The sequence below is a fragment of the Mobula hypostoma genome, chromosome 10, assembly GCF_963921235.1.
Source record: "Mobula hypostoma chromosome 10, sMobHyp1.1, whole genome shotgun sequence".
In the NCBI taxonomy this organism is placed as follows: Eukaryota; Metazoa; Chordata; class Chondrichthyes; order Myliobatiformes; family Myliobatidae; genus Mobula; species Mobula hypostoma.
Window position 1 is genome coordinate 66,948,946 of NC_086106.1, and position 22,863 is coordinate 66,971,808.

At 42.4% G+C, this 22,863-nt stretch overlaps 1 protein-coding gene across 4 annotated transcripts in view; it reads right to left on the reverse strand.

Annotated features, from left to right (window-relative positions):
• diaph2 (diaphanous-related formin 2) overlaps window positions 1-22,863 on the reverse strand; it is a 638,125-nt gene that overhangs the window by 614,352 nt on the left and 910 nt on the right. The gene's annotated exons all lie outside the window — the stretch shown is intronic.

Sequence of the window (22,863 nt, forward strand, 5' to 3'; positions counted from 1 at the left end):
AGCAGTTCCTCCAGCATTTTCTGAGTGTTGCTTAGATTTCCAACATTTGCAGTCCTGACGAAGGGTCTCGGCCTGAAACGTCGACTGCGCCTCTTCCTATAGATGCTGCTTGGCCTGCTGCGTTCACCAGCAACTTTGATGTATGTTGCTTGAATTTCCAGCATCTGCAGAATTCCTGTTATTTGCAGATTTTCTCTTGTTTGGATTACTAACACCAGAAGACATGCTTTCAAGATTAGAGGGGGTGGGGGTGTTTAAAGGCGATGTGAGGGGCAAGTATTTGGTCAGCACACTAGTACAGTGATAAATATAATGCTCTTACAGCGCCAACAACAAGTTCAATTCCACTGCTGTCTGTAAAGGAGTTTGTACATTCTCCCCGTCACTGTGTGCATTTCCTCCAAGCGCTCCAGTTTTCTCCCACATTCTCCTACAAGCTGGATGGGCCTGTTACTGTGCTATATCTCTAAAATATACATTAAAAAATTACAGACTCATGCTACAGGGACTAGTTCTGGTTAGCAATATCAACTCTTTCTCTACAGTGATTCTGCCCAACATTTCCAGTTTTCCTTTCAGATTATAATCACCTTTGGATAGTTCGAATAGGAAACAAATCTGTTTTAGAAGTGTTAGAAATTTGACAAATTCCATTTCATGAAGCCAAAATGAATAAAGTTAAGTAATCAAAATCTATTCTTAAGGAATATTTTAAACACATTAAAGATACATTCACAATAACTTATAAAGATGATTCAATATTTTTTTTTATTTATTTAGAGATACAGCTCAGAGCAGGCCCTTTGAGCCACGTCACCCCAGCTACCCCGATAAACCCAATTAACCCCACCTAATTATAAGACAATTTACCATGTCCAATTAACCGTTGTCTTAAGTCGGAAGTGGTGGTGCATGTTGGCACAAATGACGTTGGGAGGAAGAGGAAAGAAATTCTGCAGCATGACTTCGGAGAACTCAGAAGGCGGCTGAAAAGCGGGACCTCCAGGGTGGTCATCTCTGGTTTGCTTCCAGTTCCTCGTGCTGGTGAGGGCAGGAACAGGGAGATAGGGGACCTGAATGTGTGGCTGAGGTGCTGCTGCGGGAGACAGGGATTTAGATCCTTGGACTACTGGGATCTGTTTTGGGGTAAGGATGAATTGTACAGAAGGGACGAGTTGCATCTTAACAGACGGGGGACCAGCATTCTGGCAGGCAGGTTTGCCACTGTGACATGGGTGGGGGGGGGAGGGGATGTACTGGAAGTATAAGGATGGAGTTAAAGGGAAAGAGAATAAGAAAAGTTAAGAAGGACAACAGAACTAACGAAGCAGAAAGCTCAGGAAGGGATCGGAAAGTATGGCCAAGTGCAATAGGAATCGATGTGAAAGGTGCGGGGAGTAAAAGTATTACTTTAAATGGATTAAGAGTATTATATATGAATGCACGGAGTATAAGAAATAAAGTGGATAAGCTTGAAGCTCAGTTGGAAATTGGCAAGTATGATGTTGTGGGATTAACAGAGACATGGCTGCAAGAGGACCAGGGCTGGGAAATGAATATTCAGGGTTATACATCCTATCAAAAGGACAGACAGGTTGGCAGAAAGGGTGGGGTGGCTCTGTTGGTGAGGAATGAAATTCAGTCACTTACGAGGGGGGACACAGAATCAGGAGATGTAGAGTCAGTATGGATAGAACTGAGGAACTGTTAAGGCAAAAAGATCCTAATGGGAGTTATCTACAGGTCCCCCAAACAGTAGCCTGGATATAGGGTGAAAGTTAAATCAAGAATTAAAATTTGCATGTCGTAAAGGTAATACTATGGTTGTTATGGGGGCTTTCAATATGCAGGTAGACTGGGAAAATCAGGTTGGTACTGGACCCCAAGAAAGGGAGTTTGTGGAATGCCTCAGAGATGGATTCTTAGAGCAGCTTATATTAGAGCCTACCAGGGAGAAAGCAATTCTGGATTTAGTCTTGTGTAATGAGCCAGATTTGATAAGGGAACTCGAGGTAAAGGAGCCATTAGGAAGTAGTTACCATAATATGATAAGTTTTAATCTACAATTTGTGAGGGAGAAGGGAAAATCGGAAGTGTCAGTACTACAGTTGAACAAAGGGGACTGTGGACCCATGAGAGAAGAGCTTGCCAAAATTGACTGAAAAACTACTCTGGCAGGGATGACAGTGGAAAAACAATAGCAGATATTTCTGGGAATAATACAGAAGGTGCAGGATCAGTTCATTCCAAAGAGGAAGAAAGATTCTAAGGGGAGTAAGGGGCGACCATGGATGACAAGGGAAGTCAAGGACAGCATAAAAATAAACGAGAAGTATAACATAGCAAGGATGAGCGGGAAGCCAGAGGATTGGGAGACTTTTAAGAAGCAACAGAAGATAACTAAAAAGGCAATGCGGGGGGAAAAGATGAGGTACGAAGGTAAGCCAGCCAAAAATATAAAGGACGATGGTAAAAGCTTCTTTAGGTATGTGAAGAGGAAAAAATTAGTTAAGACCAACGCTGGGCCCTTGAAGAGAGAAACAGGTGAAATTATTATGGGGAACAAGGAAATGGCAGACGAGCTGAACAAGTACTTTGGATCTGTCTTCACTAGGGAAGACACAAACAATCTCCCAGATGTAATAGTGACCAGAGGAACTAGGGTAACGGAGGAACTTAAGGAAATTCGCATTAGGCAGAAAATGGTGTTGGGTAAACTGATAGGACTGAAGGCTGATAGATCCCCAGGGCCTGATGGTCTGCATCCCAGGGTACTTAAGGAGGTAGCTCTAGAAATCGTGGACGCATTGGTAATCATTTTCCAATGTTCTATAGATTCAGGATCAGGTCCTGCGGATTAGAGGGTAACTAATGTTATCCCACTTTTTAAGAAAGGAGGGAGAGAGAAAACAGGCAATCATAGACCAGTTAGTCTAACATCAATGGTGGGGAAGATGCTGGAGTCAATTATAAAAGATGAAATAGCGGCATATTTGGATAGCAGTAACAGGATCGGTCTGAGTCAGCATAGATTTACGAAGGGGAAATCATGCTTGACTAATCTTCTGGAATTTTTTGAGGATATAACTGTGAAAATGGACATGGGAGAGCCAGTGGATGTAGTGGACCTGGACTTTCAGAAAGCCTTTGATAAGGTCCCACATAGGAGGTCAGTGAGCAAAATTAGAGCACATGGTATTGGGGATAGGGTACTGACATGGATAGAAAATTGATTGGCAGACAGGAAACAGAGGAGGGATTAACGGGTCCTTTTCAGAATGGCAGGCAGTGACTAGTGGGGTACCACAAGGCTCAGTGCTGGGACCACAGCTATTTACAATGTACATTAACGATTTAGATGAAGGGATTAAAAGTAACATTAGCAAATTTGCAAATGACACAAAGCTGGGTGACAGTGTGAAATGTGAGGAGGATATTATGAGAATGCAGAGTGACTGGGACAGGTTGGGTGAGTGGGTAGATGCATGGCAGATGCAGTTTAATGTGGATAAATGTGAGGTTATCCACTTTGGTGGCAAGAACAGGAAGGCAGATTACTATCTGAATAGTGTCAAGTTAGGAAAAGGGGAAATACAATGAGATCTGGGTGTCCTTGTTCATCAGTCACTGAAAGTAAGCAGACAGGTACAGCAGGCAGTGAAGAAAGCTAATGGCATGTTGGCCTTCGTAACAAGGGGAGTTGAGTATAGGAGCAAAGAGGTCCTTCTGCAGTTGTACAAGACCCTGGTGAGACCACACCTGGAGTAGTGTGTGCAGTTTTGGTTTCCAAATTTGAGGAAGGACATTCTTGCTATGGAGGGAGTGCAGCATAGGTTAACTGGGTTAATTCCCGGGATGGCGGGACTGTCATATGTTGAAAGATTGGAGTGACTGGGCTTGTATACACTGGAATTTAGAAGGATGAGAGGGGATCTGATTGAAACATAAAAGATTATTAAGGGATTGGACACGCTAGAGGCAGGAAACATGATCCCGATGTTGGGGGAGTCCAGAACTAGAGGCCACAATATAAGAATAAAGGGTAGACCATTTAGAACAGAGTTGATGAAAAATTTTTTCAACCAGAGAGTTGTGGATCTGTGGAATGCTCTGCCTCAGAAGGCAGTGGAGGCCAATTCTCTGGATTCTTTCAAGAAAGAATTAGATAGTGCTCATGAAGATAGTGGAGTCAAGGGATATGGGGAGAAGGCAGGAACAGGGTACTGATTGTGGATGATCAGCCATGATCACAGTGAATGGCGGTGCTGGCTCGAAGGGCCGAATGGCCTACTCCTACACCTATTGTCTATGGATTGTGGGAGGAAAACAGATCTCGGGGAAAACTCACGTATTCCACGAAGAGAATGTGCAAACTTCTTACAGAATGGTGCCAGAATTGAACTCCAAAGCGCCTGAGCTGTAATGGTATCACGCCAATTGCTACACTACTATGGTGACTGCAGTAGGTAATAAAGAATCTATCAGAAAAACTGCTCACCAATAAACCTATCATTTCTGGTTTCTTTTGACTTCATTAATATCTTGTTTTCTTTTGTGTAGAGAGAATAATGCACTGATTAACCTTGGAGAGCATATACTGACATCAATGCATGTTTCAAACTTCTCTCCAAAATAATTTTCTGAATGAGAATGTTGTACATACATGATTCTCAAACAATGTTTGGTTAAAAATGCTATATTAAAGGTCAATTATGAAGCAAGCAAAGATGCTGCTCTTGGAAGTCACTTTTATTTAAAACAGACACCACCAGTTGGATTAAAATCAAATCAGATCTGCATCCAAATTTAAAAGTCTTTAACCAACAAAGCAGTAACTGACCAGTTAAAATCACAATACTCATTTATAATTGATATCCAAGCAACTTTCCCTGAATCCTTGTTTTAGAATTCATTTGTGTTCCATCGTTTTAATTAACTGCTGCAAACAGCCAAAAGGATTAATACTGCAAAGATTCTACTGAAGAAATAAAAACATTACTTTGATAGAACAGGGATCAACTTTCCTACAAATTAATTCGCACACACGCCAATGTTCCATCACCCAACTCATCCATATTTATGAGAATGTATACTCAGCAAAACAAATTAAGTCCAGCTGGTACATGCAAGTATTTACACTGCACACAAGCCTCCTGCCATGCTTTTTCTACTATTAAGATGTCTTCAACTTCTCTGCTACACACCTATATTTGTACAACTTTCATTTTAAAGAATCCTACTTAATTCAAATTAATCTTGAGGTAATAAATTCCACATTCTAACCACTGTTCATGTTTACAACCAATTTCTTAATATATTGATCATACTTCCTTCCTAAAAGAGCTGAAGAAAACAGGCCATTTCCTCTGCCAAAAGGAAAACTAAATTTGCAAGGAATGCCTTTGAAGATTACAGAGCACTTAACTAAAACTAAAGGTAAGGTTAGAAAATTCATATTTACCACTTAACAATCTTGCAAGAAAACTTTGTTTTATGTAGTTTAAATTGAAAAATGGCAATTTCTCTCAAACAGTGCAGCTAACCCTTCCGACACCACAAACTGATGCATTATGCCATTGTGGCAGGTTAATATCCCAACAAATCCATTAAATTATCAATTATACCATTAATAGGGCAGTTACATAACATTTCTCCATTAGTCATTACTAGAATTTCAGCAGAAACCACAAAACTTGTTAATACAAGAACAAAGCTTTTTATCCCCCTAGTTGGGCCATATATATTGGCCAGATGTTAGTCATCCTACCAATTTTTGTTTTTCCATTTTCCAACATAGTAAAAGTACTTACAAGGATTGCAATATCTGTTCAGACCCAACGTTGGGCTAGATCGTGCGGCCACTAGCAAACTACCAAGGTCTTACAAGTTCAACTTGCCTCTTCAAAATCTGCCAAAACATCCTAATCTAAAAAGGTTGAGGCCCAGCAGAGTAAAGTGCTGCATGTTGCAATAACATATGGCAGTTCAGAGTAAACCCTGAAATAAGCTAACTCAGCAGGTCAGGCAGCATCCAAGAGGAACAAACAGTTGATGCCTTACGCCGAGACCTTTCATCAAGACTGGAAAGGGCAAAGGTGACAGAAAAAGGTGGGGGAGGGTGAAGGTGGTTGATGGAAGGGCTTCTTGCTTTATCCCCTTCCCACATCCACATTCTCCCTTACCCGGGACTTGGTGCAAAACAATTACTATTCCTCCTCACAGACGCTGCCTTACCTGTTGAGTTTCTCTAGAACTGCGTGATGCTCTGGATTTCCAGCATCTGCAGAATCTCAGGTTTATGAAATAAGCTAAACTTTGACTAAGCCACACCTTAAGCTTAGCATATTCTCAAACCAGTTATGGAAGTTAATATTTATTACCAATTCAGCTATTCAAATACCCAAAATCACTTCTATTTTAAAACATTGACACTTAATTCAGTAATTTCCTTCGCCTTGCAGGCATCCCTCTTCACTCAAATGCAGTCTCTAATCAGGTACAGGTCAGGCATGCAGATACCCCAGCATTGCTGTGTGGATCACATTTGTGATCCTTCCCTGAATTCATGTGGTCAAAATTTATGGCACAAAATGCGGTAATTGCTAAACAAAAGCATTTACAAGTTCACAATATCAGATTCAGCAGGATTTCTGTCAATTCTGAACACGGTTTTAAGTCTGATATCTCAAATAGAGAAAACAGCATAATTTACCACAACTAGAAAGTTCCAGATTTACAAATGAACCAGAAGGCACACCTAATTTTCAACTGACTTAATATGCAAGTGGTGTATATAGAAAAATCTATCAAAAATAGGAATAATTTTGCCCACAGTTAGATCTCTATTTACAAGACAAAAATACCTCATTGGACAATATTAATTGTAGTGGCAACTAAATTAACAAATTCTGGGTGATACCTGCCCATTTTTGGACTCAGATTTGTAAGATCAAGTCAAATGTAAGTCTAATTATGTATAATAATGTCAATCCTCCTAATTGTTGCACCCACAGACAAGAACATCTAAGCCCAGTTTCTCACCACTTAACAACTTTTCCTTTATAAACAACAAAATGGTCTACAATATACTCTATCTGTCATGTTCTCACCCACTCAGTTTTTCCATATTACCTTTAATTCTTTTCATTGTGCACACAATCCCACCTAGTTTAATGTCATTAACATATTTGCAAATAGGATATTTTACCCTTCTTCCAAAACTGTTGTTTGTGACAGAATCTCCACAGAAGCAGAATACTCACTTTTACAGCAATGAGCTTTCATGTTATTCTATTTCAACTGTACATATCAAACACAAAATGATCTCAACAGTCCCTGCATTTTTCATTGGTATGCTGGCATATGAAAAATAGATACATCTAATCAAACCACAGCCAATATATTTGCTCGCTGATAAAGTACAAAAACAAAAAAATTCCACTGATTGATTTTACATCATTAGCAAAAGCAGACTTCAAGAGAATGTAGAATATACAGGAAAAGCTCGTCTTAACATTACGAGGGGAGACATGACCATTCAACACAGGAAGGACTGATGGTCAGTCCTGAAAAACATTTAATTGGTCCCACTCATCTTGTCACAAAAACACGAATTTGGCAGGCCCTCAGCTGCTTATATCCAATATTACAAGCCATAAAGCAAGAAACAGCACCCACAAAAGCTCATGCATGTTTATTTTATAACCAGCATCTAACCCCAAATTGCCTATTTAAGCTTCAAACTTATGTGGCTAACTAAATTTGGACTATCAAAGGTTGATTTATAATTTGAATTCCAACATTCTGATCTAATAGCTAATATTGGTTCAAATGAAGTTTTACCAAGTAAAAAATTTGCCCATTTGTGATTAGTCATTACTGAGCATGGCAGATAAGTCAGAACTGACAGCCACTGGTATTTTGAAGAAAACAAATCCTAATTCCATCACAGCAAGACTCAACAGAAACACACACAAAATGCTGGAGGAACCACAGCGACAACTCGCCGATATCTCCTTATTTACCCCTCGATCGTGACCCCACTAAGGAGCACCAGGCCATTGTCTCCCACACCATCACCGACTTTATCCGCTCAGGGGATCTCCCATCCACTGCTACCAACCTTATAGTTCCCACACCCCACACTTCCCGTTTCTACCTCCTACCCAAGATCCACAAACCTGCCTGTCCTGGCCGACCTACAGTCTCAGCTTGCTCCCGCCCCACCGAACTCATTTCTGCATACCTCGACACTGTTTTATCACCCCTTGTTCAAACCCTTCCGACCTATGTTCGTGACACTTCCCAAGATGATTTTAAGTTCCCTGGCCCCCACCGCTTTATTTTCACCATGGATGTCCAGTCCTTATATACTTCCATCCCCCATCAGGAAGGTCTCAAAGCTCTAAGCTTCTTTTCGGATTCCAGACCTAATCAGTTCCCCTCTACCACCACTCTGCTCCGTCAAGCGGAATTAGTCCTTACTCTTAATAATTTCTCCTTTGGCTCCTCCCACTTCCTCCAAACTAAAGGTGTAGCTATGGGCACCCGTATGGGTCCTAGCTATGCCTGCCTTTTTGTTGGGTTTGTGGAACAATCTATGTTCCGTGCCTATTCTGGTATCTGTCCCCCACTTTTCCTTCGCTACATCGACGACTGCATTGGCGCTGCTTCCTGCACGCATGCAGAACTCGCTGACTTTATTAACATTGCCTCCAACTTTCACCCTGCCCTCAAGTTTACCTGGTCCATTTCCGACACCTCCCTCCTCTTTCTAGATCTTTCTGTCTCTGTCTCCGGAGACAGCTTATCCACTGATGTCTACTATAAGCCTACTGACTCTCACAGCTATCTGGACTATTCCTCTTCTCACCCTGTCTCTTGCAAAAACGCCATCCCCTTCTCGCAATTCCTCCGTCTCCGCCGCATCTGCTCTCAGGATGAGGCTTTTCATTCTAGAACGAGGGAGATGTCTTGCTTTTTTAAAGAAAGGGACTTCCCTTCCTCCACTATCAACTCTGCTCTTAAACGCATCTCCCCCATTTCACGTACATCTGCTCTCACTCCATCCTCCCGCCACCCCACTAGGAATAGGGTTCCCCTGGTCCTCACCTACTACCCCACCAGCCTCCGGGTCCAACATATTATTCTCCGTAACTTCCGCCACCTCCAACGGGATCCCACCACTAAGCACATCTTTCCCTCCCCCCTTCTCTCTGCATTCCGCAGGGATCGCTCCCTACACAACTCCTTTGTCCATTCGTCCCCCCCATCCCTCCCCACTGATCTCCCTCCTGGCACTTATCCGTGTAAGCGGAATAAGTGCTACACATGCCCTTACACTTCCTCCCTTACCACCATTCAGGGCCCCAAACAGTCCTTCCAGGTGAGGCAACACTTCACCTGTGAGTCGACTGGGGTGATATACTGCGTCCGGTGCTCCCGATGTGGCCTTTTATATATTGGCGAGACCCGACGCAGACTGGGAGACCGCTTTGCTGAACATCTACGCTCTGTCCGCCAGAGAAAGCAGGATCTCCCAGTGGCCACAAATTTTAATTCCACATCCCATTCCCATTCTGACATGTCTATCTACGGCCTCCTCTACTGTAAAGATGAAGCCACACTCAGGTTGGAGGAACAACACCTTATATTCCGTCTGGGTAGCCTCCAACCTGATGGCATGAACATCGACTTCTCTAACTTCCGCTAAGGCCCCACCTCCCCCTCGTACCCCATCTGTTACTTATTTTTATGCACACATTCTTTCTCTCACTCTCCTTTTTCTCCCTCTGTCCCTCTGAATATACCTCTTGCCCATCCTCTGGGTCCCCCCCCCCCGCCTTGTCTTTGTTCCCGGACCTCCTGTCCCACGATCCTCTCGTATCCCCTTTTGCCTATCACCTGTCCAGCTCTTAGCTCTATCCCTCCCCCTCCTGTCTTCTCCTACCATTTTGGATCTCCCCCTCCCCCTCCAACTTTCAAATCCCTTACTCACTCTTCCTTCAGTTAGTCCTGACGAAGGGTCTCGGCCTGAAACGTCGACTGCACCTCTTCCTACAGATGCTGCTTGGCCTGCTGCGTTCACCAGCAACTTTGATGTGTGTTGCTTGAATTTCCAGCATCTGCAGAATTCCTGTTGTTTGCTGGAGCTCAGCAGGTTAGACATTTCTGTCTGAGAACCTTCTTCAGGAATGGAAAGGAAGGAGGAGGACATCACAATAAAATGATGGGAGGAGGGGAAGGAGGATACCTAGGTGATAGATGAATCCAAGTGGGTAGGAAAGGTAAAGGGCTGGAGAGGAAGGAATCCAATAGGAGAGGAGAGTGGATAGTTGGAAAAAGGGAAGGAGGAGCACGAGGGAGAGCTGATAGGCTGGTAAGATGAGATGGGAGGCTAGAGTGGGGGATAGAAGAGAGAAGGGGAAGGGAATTTTTTTTACTGCAAGAAATTGATATTCATGTCATCAGGTTGAAGTGCTACCTAGAGGGTACATAAAGCGTTGCTCCTCCACCGAGGGTGGCCCCATCATGACACAAGAGGCGGTCACAGACCGACATACCATAACGGGAATCAAAATTAAAATATTTGGCCACTGGAAAGTTCCATTTTTTGCAGATAGAGTTGACTTGCTTAACAAAGTGTTGTCATAATTTATGACAGGTCTCACCAATGTAGAGGAGCCATATCAGGAGCACCAGACCCAACAGACAACCTCAGAAGATTTGTAGGCGAACTGTTGCCCAACCTGGAAGGGCTATTTGGAGCCATGATTGGAGGTGAGGGAGGAGGCAAATGGGCAGAAAAAGCACTTTGGCTGCTTGCAGAGATAAATTCCGTGAGACTCAAAAGGTACAATAATCATTATTCAAACATACTAATGCAAGCCTACTTCCTTTAGTCATCTTGGAGCCTTGTAATCTGCATGAAGAGCGGAAAATCAGTTTTCCATGACACCGTGCAGATTGCTATTCTGCAGAATGCCGATAAATTACAGCATTCTTGCCCAATTTAATAAAAACAGCCACATTCTTGTTTGCCAGTGAATGTTTATCACTGACAATAAAACAGCCAAAATAATGTACATAATTCAATTCCTATGATTGTCAGTTAGGCCATGAGAAGTGTTTGGCTGTTTATTTTGATCCTCATTATCTTTGATTTTTTTAAATTGACAAATTTAGAGTATTAGAACATTAGAAAATTTTTGACACAAACTAGCCATTTGGCCCAACAAAGCTAGCCAAATTCCTGTTCATATAGTGTTGAAATAACTATCTATTTTAGATCTGAAAGTCTTTAATATAATACTCTCAACTACACAACTAGGTGCTTTGTTCCATGTGTCCACAACTTGCTGTATAAAGAAAGGCTTCATGATGTTAGTCTGAAATCTTCCTTTAACCAGTCTCCACTTATGGCCCTGTGTCCTTGTTGATGGATTAATTTTGACGCCATTGGTATCCACCTTACTTGTACCCTTAATGATTTTAAACGCTTCTATCATGTCTCCTCATATTCTATGTCTACTTAGGCTAAAAAGATTTAATTCCTTCAATCTTTCTTCCTAGCTCCTACCCTGCAGACCTGGAATGAGTCTCGTCGCCCTTCTCTGAACTCTCTCCACTACCTTCACATCCCTCACAAAAAAAACGCAGACCAAAATTGTACACAAAGTGTGGCCTCACAAGCGCATTATACAACTTAAGGAGAACTTCTCGACTTGGACTCCACTGAGCACATTATATAGCCCAAGATTCTATTAGCCCTCTGTGCATTGTCTAGATGTTGATAGCGATGAGTTTACCAGGATGCCCAAATCCTTCTCATACAGTACACTTTCAACTCAACACCCCCCCCCACTGTATATTCATATTGAGTATTTCAACTTCCAATGTATTATATTACATTTACTTACATTAAATTTCATCTGCCATTTATCTGCCCACATCCAAATTTTGTTTACACCTAACTTTATTTACACCTATTCTGCTGCCTGAATGTTATCAACCCATCCCCCTAATTTTATGTCATCTGCAAACTTTACTAGTTTATTTTTCTTCCCTCCCCTTTCTCAAACCATTTCTGACACCTCACTTCCCTTTCTTGATCTCACTGTCTCCATCTCCAGAGACAACTTATCCACTGACATCAACTACAAACCCACGGACTCTCACAGCTATTTAGACTACACCTCGTCCCACCCTACTACTTGTAAAAACGCTATCCCCTTTCCTCAATTCTTCCGTCTGCACCGTATCTGCTCTCAGGATAAAGCTTGTCATTCTAGAACGAAGCAGATGTCCTCCTTTTTCAAAGAAAAGGGCTTCCCTTACTCAACCATCAAAGCTGGCCTCAACCGCATCTCTTCCATTTCAGCATGTCTGCTCTTACCCCATCCTCCCACTACCCTACCAGGGACAGGGTTCCTTCTCCTCACCTACCACTCCACCCGCCTCCGCGTCCGGCACATAATTCTCCATAACTTCCGCCACCTCCAACAGGATCCCACCACCAAGCACATCTTTCCCTCCCACCCCCCACTTTCTGCAGGGATTGCTCCCTACACGACTTCCTTGTCGATTCGTCCCTCCCCACTGATCTCCCTCCTGGCACTTAACCTTTCAAGTGGAACAAGTGCTACACCTGCCCCTATACCTCCTCCCTCACTACCTAAACTGTCCTTCCAGGTGAGGTGACACTTCACTTGAGAATCTGTTGGGGTCATTTACTATGTTCAGTGCTCCCAGTGTGGCCTCCTGCACATCGGTAAGACCCAACGTAGATTGGGAGACGGCTTTGCCAAGCATCAACACACTGCACGCCAGATCAAGTGGGATCTCCCAGTAGCCACCCATTCTAATTCCACTTCCCATTCCAATATATCCATCCACAGCCTCCTCCACTGTCGTGATGAGGCCACACTTGGGTTAGAGGAACAATACTTTATGTTCTGTTTGGATAGCCTCCAACCTGATGGCATGAACATCTGATTTCTCAAACTTCAAGTAATAATCCCCAACCCCGCTTCTCCATTTCCTTTTCCCTCCCTTACCTCATCTCCCTGCCTGTCCATCACCTCCCTCTGGTACTTCTTCCCACTTTTTCTTTCTTCCATGGCCTCCTATCTCTCACCAATCAAGCTCCCAGCTGTTCACTTCATCCCTCCCCCCTGCAGGTTTTATCTATCACCTGGTGTTTCTCTTTCCCCTCCCCCCAGCTTTAAAATCTCTTCCTCAGTTTTATTTCTCCAGTCCTGCCAAAGAGTTTTGGCCCGAAACGTCGACTGTACTTTTTATCATAGACGTTACCTGGCCTGCTGAGATCCTCCAGCATTTTGTGTGTGTTGCTCAGATTTCCAGCATCTGCAGATTTTCTCATTTGTAGTTTTTCATTATTCGCATATCCAAATCATTAATGCAAATTTAAAAAGCAGCAGCCCCAAAACTGATCCCTGCAGAGCCCCACTTTTACAATCTTCTCTGTGTGAAAATGATCCTCACACCACAACTCCTTTTCAGTTCTTGAGCCAATTCTGCTTCCATTCACACACCTTACCCTGAATCCCTACCTCCTGCAATTTGATTACTAACCTTATCAAAAGCCTTCTGAAAGTCCAAGTAGCTATCAACCGCTCCATTGTTATCATAAATTTTAGTTGCTTCTTCTTAGAATTCCAGCATGTTAGTAAAACATGACTTCCTCTTTCTGAGCCCATGCTGGCTTTCTGCTAACATGTGGGCTCTTATCAGTTGCTTTTCCATCTCATTCTTTATTAACGTTTCCATTACCTTACCTATGACACATGTTTATACTGGGACAACATTAGCCCACTTCCAGTCCTTACGGATTTCACCAGTCTCCACAGACCTTTAAACAAATACCTGTCAGATATTTGACAATATTAATCTGACAATAAACTGGACCACTGACAATAAACTGGACTGGTCAAAGAACACAGAGGTTGTCTACAAGAAGGGTCAGGGCCGTCTCTATTTCCTGAGGAGACTGAGGTCCTTTTAACATCTGCCGGACAATGCTGAGGATGTTCTACGAGTCTGCGGTAGCCAGTGCCATCATGTTTGCTGTTGTGCTGTTGTGCTCATGTTTGCAGCAGGCTGAGGGTAGCAGACACCAACAGAATCAACAAACTCATCCGTAAGGCCAGTGATGTTGTGGGGATGGAACTGGACTCTCTGACGGTGGTGTCTGAAAAGAGGATGCTGTCTAAGTTGAATGCCATCTTGGTCAATGTTTCCCATCCACTACATAATGTACTGGGTGGGCACAGGAGTACATTCAGCCAGAGACTCATTCCACCAAGATGCAGCACAGAGCGTCATAGGAAGTCATTCCTGCCTGTGGCCATCAAACTTTACAACTCCTCCCTTGGAGGGTCAGACACCCTCAGCCAATAGGCTGGTCCTGGACTTATTTCATAATTTACTGGCATAAGTTACATATTACTACTTAACTATTTATGGTTCTATTACTATTTATTATTTATGGTGCAACTGCAACGAAAACCAATTTCCCCCAGGATCAATAAAGTATGACTATGACTATGTATACAATCACAGAACTCTAAATACCCTTGGATATATGTGGTCTGGCCCTGGAGATTTATTGACGTTCAGCCTTTTCAACTGAAACAGGACCTCACTTTCTAAAATTCCCAAGTCACTTAAAAAAAACCTCATTTTTCTCATAGTGGCATATTGCTAACATCTTCACAGGTGAATACTTTTAGCAAAATGTCAGTTAAGAGTATCCACTAAGACCTCCTTTGCATTATTTATCACTCCGCCATTATTCCTAATACACTTAACTTCCTTGTTGACTTTTCTTTTACTCCTGAAGTACTGAAAAAGTCTCATGGGGTCAATCTCAGCATTATCAGCAATATCCTTCTCAACCTGCCTTTTGGCAAACCGAATTTCTTTCTCGACTATTCCGCTCATTTGTATATGCCTTACAGTTAACATCATTACTATTTTTTTCTGTATCCTTATATAGCTACACGGAATCCAGGCGTGAACTCCGGAAAGCCATTAAGGGTGCCAAGAGGAAATATCGAGCCAAGTTGGATGCCCAGGCTAATCAGAGGGATGCCAGTAGGCTATGGCAGGGTCCAAACGAGATCACTGGGTGCAAAGAAAAGGCTCGGAATATCAATAACTATGGCGCTTCTCTTCCTGATGAACTTAACGTATTCTACGCAAGATTCGAACAGAAGAGGAGCGTTCTGCTCCCTCCAGATGAACTGGACTTGGTGGCATCGAGATTCATCGTCACCGAGGAAAACGTTAGAAGGGCCTTCCTGAAGATAAATCCAAGGAAGGCGACGGGCCCAGATGGCGTCCCGGGACGGGTTCTTCAGGCCTGTGCAAGCAAGCTAGCTGGAGTGTTTGCTGACATCTTCAACTGTTCCTTGCTTCAGTCTAAGATCTCCTCATGTTTTAAGAAGGCAACAATAATCCCAGTGCTGAAGAAAAGCAAGGTGGCATGCCTGAATGACTATCGACCTGTGGCTCTGACATCAATTGCTATGAAGTACTTTGAACGATTGGTTATGGCACACATCAACCACAGCCTTCCGGTCAACCTCGATGCTTCGCAATTCACCTATCGGAGCAACAGGTCAACAGCAGATGCCATCTCTCTGGCCCTACATTCCTCCTTAGAACACCTGGAGAATAAAGACGCATATGTAAGGCTCCTTTTCATTGACTACAGCTCTGCCTTGAATACCATCATTCCAAATAAACTGATTCCTAAGATCTGGAAGCTGGACCTCAGCACTCAGATCTGCAGCTGGATCTTCAACTTCCTCACAGACAGGAACCAGGCTGTAAAAATAGGGAACAAGCTCTCCTCTACAATCACTCTGAGCACCGGTGCCCCACAAGGCTGTGTACTCAGCCCCTGCTGTACTTACTGTACACCCATGATTGTGTAGCCAAGTTTCCATCAAACTCAATATATACAAAGTTGTAAGTTTGTTGATGACACCACAGTTGTAGGCCATATCTTGGGTAATGATGAGTTTGAGTACAGAGAGGAAATTAAGAACCCAATGGCATGGTGCGAAGACAATAACCTCAACGTCAGCAAGACGAAGGAATTGGTTGTTGACTTCAGGAGTAGCAGCGGACCGCACGACCCCATTTACATCGGTGGTGCGCAAGTGGAACAGGTCAAAAGCTTTAAGTTCCTCGGGGTCAATATCACAAATGACCTGACTTGGTCCAACTAAGCAGAGTCCACTGCCAAGAAGGCCCACCAGCGCCTTTACTTCCTGAGGGAGCTAAAGAAATTTGGCCTGTCCCCTAAAACCCTCACTAATTTTTATAGATGCACCGTCAAAAGAATTCTTCTAGGGTGCATCACAACCTGGTATGGAAGTTGTCCTGTCCAAGACCGGAAGAAGTTGCAGAAGATCGTGAACACAGCCCAGCACATCACACAATCCAATCTTCCATCCTTGGACTCACTTTACACCACACGCTGTCGGAGCAGTGCTGCCAGGATAATCATGGACACGACTCACCCAGCCAACACACTTTTCATCCCTCTTCCCTCCGGGAGAAGGCTCAGGAGCTTGAAGACTCATAATGCCAGATTTGGGAACGCTTCTTTCCAACTGGGATAAGACTGCTGAATGGATCCTGACCCGGATCTGGGCCGTACCTTCCAAATATCCGGACCTGCCTCTCAGTGTTTTTGCACTACCTTACTTTCCCTTTTCTATTTTCTATTTATGATTAATAATTTAAATTTTTAATATTTACTATCGATTTGTACTCCACCGAGCGCGAAGTGCAGAATCAAATATCACTGTGATGATTGTACGCTCTAGTATCAATTGTTTGGCGACAATAAAGTATATAAAGTAATGAAGTATACAGCTGTCTTTTCTTCATTAATTTTATTTGTACACCTTTATTCGTCCATAATCTATTGTTCTTATTTGCTTCTCCCGAACTTGGGGATGAAATTTGCTCCACTGCGTGTACTACCTCTATAACAGCTTAATTAACAAGCTGATTCTTTTAAGAAATCAACCACTGCAAAACTTTATTATGAAATCTACACTAAAACCATGTTATAACAATGACCCAAATTGAAAGCATGGGTCCTCAACTTTAATCCAAGTTACAAATTAACACGAGATATTTTTCCCCCTTAAAAGGTAGAATTACAACCCGATCCATCTTCTCCAAGATCAGCTGATCACACCACCTGCCGCCTCACTTCTACTTTTTGTCTGAGTTTGAGCTAATCTGCACTGAAGAAGTCTCACTAAATGAGAACTTTTTAAATGAATATTGCAATATCCTATTTATTATTCATTAGAAAGATAATGCTCTCAACAATACATATCAACGCAGTAATAAAAATGGCACAATGATCCATTTTAGAGCTGATTTAATTAGTATGCATTCCCAGAAATGCATTCCAAGTGAATTATCATTGTACTGGATGCACTAGACAGTTCAGACATCATCATTACTGAGAGGACAAGTAACTCACTGAAAGGCTACAGTAGTAGCGATGGAATGCAGAACTCATCTGGTTGATAAGAAAGTCAGAATTTTTGCCAATTACAACTAAAATATTGTTAACTAGAGCATTTCACCTTTTTTTAAATATTTGAATGGAACCATGTAGAGCAAGTTTTTAAAACTTGAATTTGAGTAATCTTGATATAACGCACATATTGGGGCAACTTTAGAAGTGCAAAAAGTAAAACATACTACAAACTGTAAATTGAGTGTGCACACACAACACCCACTAACAGTACAAATATCCCTGTTTATCACCATTCTCATAGACATATCCCCTAGCCACAACATGCAGATCAAAACCCACTGGATGGTCAAACAGTTTTCAGAAACTACTGTTCTCTTTTCAGTACTGCTACTGTCAGGGGGACATTCACAAAGATCCGTTACATTCTGCCAAGAGCATTAAATCCATGAAATGTACACTGAATCTCCACAGGAGATGATCGCACCTGCAGCTAACCTGCAGTACAATTCTACAAATATTGATTCTCACTACGATATTACACAGCACACCAAAATAAGTGGAACACGACCCATTGTATTATTTTTCCATGATCTGTGATCCATTGAAGCTGGTGAGATCACATCCGGAAAATTATGTGCACTTTTGATCATTATAATGCAGGAAGGAAGTGATTAAGTTGTGAGAGGCTAGAAAAGAAATGCGACAGTCATGGATCAGATATTTATATCATGATGGGTGAGGTGCCAGAAGGCTGGAGGGGAGCAAATGTTGTGCCTTTATCTAAGGGCAGCAAAGAAAAATCTGGAAACTGCAGTCCATCTGGAAAAACAGGTTTAGGGGGTAGTCAGCAAGGAGTTGTGCATGAAAGATCATGTCTTACAAATCAGATTTGAGTTTTTTGATGCTCTAACCCTAACCAAGAAAGATGCTGATAGCAAAGTAGACATAATATATGGACCTCAGTAAGATCTTTGATAAGGTTCCACGTAGTAGGCTGTTCTGGAATGTTAGACTGCTAACAGGGAGAGCTGGCTTAATTGGGTACACAATTAACTTCATGGTAAAAAGCAGAGGGTAAAAGGTGGAAGTTCAAAGTAGATTTATTATCAAAGTACATATATGTCATTTTCAATTCATTTTCTTGCAGGCATACTCAATAAATCCATCGAATAATAACCATAACAGAATCAATGAAAGACCACACCAACTTGGGCATTCAACCAGTCTGCAAAAGACAAACTGTGTAAATAAAAATAGAAAGAAAAATAATAAATAAGCAGTAAATATCAAGAACATGAGATGAAGAATACGTGAAAGTGAGTCCATCAATTGTAGAAACATTTCAATGATGGGACAAGTGAAGGCGAGTGAAGTTATCCCTTTTGATTTAAGAGCCTGATGGCTGAGGTGTAGTAACTGTTCCTGAGCCTGGTGGTGTGACTCCTGAGGTTCCTGGACCATTTTCATCATGGCAGCAGCGAGAAGAGAGCATGTCCTGATCTTTGCTGTCCAGAAATTCCAAGGTTGAGTGAAGAGCAAATGATGGCGTGCGCTGTGGACCTGTTGCTCCAGTAGGTTGCTTCTCAGGCAGGAGTGGATATGTTTCTTCACCAACTGCTCAAAACACTTTAGCACTGTGGATGCAAATGCTACTGGATAATAGTCATTGAGGCAGGTCACCAAGTTCTTCTTAGGCACCAGTAGAATTGAAGCAGGTAGGTACTCAGACTGAAGTAAGAGGTTAAAGATCTCAGTGAACACTCCAGCCAGTTGATCAGCACAGGTCTTTAGTACTTAGACAAGTACTCCATCTGGGTCTGATGCTATTCGTCGACCGATCCTCCTGAAGGCTACTAGCACATCTGCTTCACAGACTGAAATCATGGAAACAACAGGGGCTGTGGGAGTTTGTGATGGATCTTCCATATTTTGACAGTCAAGATGAGCATAGAAGGCACTGAGTTCACCTGGAAGTAAAGCCCTGCTGTCACATGCTTGATTTAACTTTATATGTCGTCTATCAGACTGGAGACGCATGACTAATGGTGTGTATACGGCACTGGGCGGACCTTGTGAAACTTTGGCTAGCAGTTCTCCTTAGACTTGAACTTAGATGCCGGACTCTTTGGTCTAGACCCAAAGCATCAGCTTGGAAAACCGCTAGAGAATTCAATGTGGGGTTCCCCCCAATACAGTTGATGCAGGACAGCACTTATTAATCCAATGAATCAAGCTGTTGGCCTCCCCGACCACATGCAAAGGAAAGTGAAACAGGTTCACCCCCACCCACACCCCTCCCCAACACCAGTGAACCACTTCTGCCATAAAGACACCACACACTTCCACATTATCTCCAGTGTAGCTGCGGAATACTGAATAGCCCAAGTTTTACGGGCCGGCTGTCCACTGTGAGCGTAACCTAGCAAGGAGGCTGGTTTCAGTGGACCCTGTCATGGATTTGGAAAATACTGCACACTTCTTTGCTCTGTCATCTCCTTGCGTGCGGTTGACAGTTGAATTCTGATGTTTTCTCATGGCATGTTGCTTAAGCAAAGCACAGCTTTTCAAGGTACCCTACCTTCTGACAGAACCAGCAGACTACTTTTCGACGCATATAATTGGACCATTAGGCACGACTTTCCCCACAGCAAGGGCATCTCTGTGGAGGCTTATGTAATCTCTGTGGAGACTGCCGGCTGAGAGTTGGTATCCACTGGCAAACAGTGACATTTCTGAGAGGCAGCTGAATCTGCATTGGCCTCTTTTGACTGCCTTGGTGGCAACCTGTGGAACATGATTGTCCAAGGACAAATTGTGCTTTTCAGACGCAAGGCTGTCCTATGTCCAGTCATCTTGGACTTCAACAACCAACACTTGGGGAAGTATTGTTTTTTCAAATTTGCTTGGGGGAAAATCTTTGAACTTCCATTCCTGCACCGTTAGGATCTGTTTTATGATAAAATCATCTACATTCTTGTCGGGGGTCTGCCGCTGAATCCTGCTGTAAAGACATTTTCCTGCGCTTCACTCAAACATTGTCCAAAGCCACTAACATGTCTGTCAGTTCAGATTTGTTCTGCAGGTACAGAGCATCAAAGTATTTCTGTCCAAGTCCTCCCAAGTGCTCTAGTTTCAGTGCTTCCTCCAGCTTTATTGCTGGTGTTAAAACTGGTAGGAGTCCTATATAGTCCAGGAAGGCTTTCTTCCATCACAGCCAGGCTCCCGCGGTTGGTTTTGCCATAGCTGTGATCCAAAATGGACTGGATACTTGGAGTACAGCAGTCATTCTTGTATTGATGCTCATCACCAAAATGCACAGAACAAGAACTACAACATGGTTGGCATGGTCCAATTGAGCTGAAGGGATTGTTTCCATGCTGCATGTTCATGGATCTCAGACACCATTGAGGACTGCCGAATAATTGGACTGAAAATGGCAGGTACTTATTCTGTAGTGATCTACCATTGTAAACCACTAATTCTCATGATAGCTGGGAAGATTATACACAAACTGAGGCAATGGGTGTGGAAGTTCATCTGAAGTAGCAAATCCCACGATGTAGCCCTTACACTTCAAAAGAAAGTACAGTGGCAACAAAGGTGGATCAACCAATTAGATATAGGTGGGACAGGACATAAAATTTAGCAAATATTCTATTGAAAGCAAATCAAGTATGAACAACAATGAACAGGCTTTCTGACCCATCTAATCCATGCTAGTCCTTATGTCTCACATAAGTCTTTCATCTTTCCTCATCTATAATCAGTAACAGTTCAGTAGATTACACCTTCTCGCCACTCTGATTAATGACATTTCTTTTTTGGATTTCTCTTACACCAATGCTCTTCCCCACAAGTAAAAACATTCTCTCTGTAACTATTATATAAAAACCATTCGTAATTTTAAATAGGATAAAATCTGCAGATGCTGAAAATCAAAGCAATATGCACAAAATGCTGGAGGAACTCAGCAGGCCAGGCAGTATCTATGGAAAAAGAGAAAAGAACCAAGAACCTTCATCAAGACAAAAATTTCAAAGGTTTTATTAGATCACTGAGCAGTATTCTATTATAACGGTGGCACCAGTTGGTTGGATCAGTTAGGTTTGTTGACAATGCACTCACTGATATACAAATATGTTATATAATTATCCACCACCCACCAACTCTTTTTTTGGATTTAAGTCCCAGTTTATACACCTTCCCTGCTTCTTTTCTTATATCATCCCTGTAAGTCTTCTCAGCACTCACCAGCAAATCCTTATTTAAATACCATACTTCATGCAGACCTCAAATTGTGGAATAACAGCAGTAAACAGAGGCTTAGCAAAATCAACCAACTTTACTATCCTGTCCCTCTAGTAATAATTCCTTGTGTTTTTTAAATGACCACATTAAAACAGCACTTTTCAATAAATCGCAAAATCCTAACTAGATTCTTAACTTGCTATTGATCATCCAACTTCCCTTATCTCAAAAAAATCAATAAATTAACTGTTTTCAGAGTAACAGAGGAAAATTTGCTTCAACTTCCAAACATTGTATCCAAAAAATGAGTGCGTGGAGGCTATTTAATCCATAAATTATTTTCACAATTTGCATACAAGTGCAGTCAAAACCTTCATCTGCGGGAAAAGAATGTCAACATTTCAGGCCTGAGACCCTTTGCCCGAATTGAAAGCTAGACTACACCAGCTTAGAAAACTGAAGGTGATGGTAGGATGGGATATCCAAGTCTTCCGTTCTACACTTTGCAAGCTTGGGCAGCGGGATATGTCTGAGAGTAAAAGTGGGATGAGCATGGGGATAAGTGGTAACCAGACTGATATACTCAACGAGAACATGGGAATTGCAAAATACAGAGCAGGAAGAGTTTGGGGAGGTACCCCCCCCCAACACACACACACCCCCCCACCCGTGTAGTGTTGCAAGCTTATTTTGTCTCCTTTTGGGTTATGATGAAGGATCTCCAACCTGAAATGTAGCCTGTTTCTCGTTCCAAATGCAGCTTCACCAGCATTGTTTTCCTTTCAGATTTTATCTAGATTTTTTTCCCCCCCTCACTGGTGATCAAAAAGTTTGACTGATCCAATCATCTCCACTCTGGCTGGAGGCAGCTTACAAAAAAAAACACCAAGATTTGACAAGCCATAAAAGGAGATTTCAAAATGACCTAAACATTTCATTAAATACATTCGTATTAGTACCCTGGTGGAGCAAAGAGGGTTGAAAAGGCAAAGCGACTAAGATTGCAAGTTTAAGATGCAGGCCTTGGCAGCATGATTATCTCAACTGTCAATGTTGGAACAATTAAATTTGGGTATGAACGA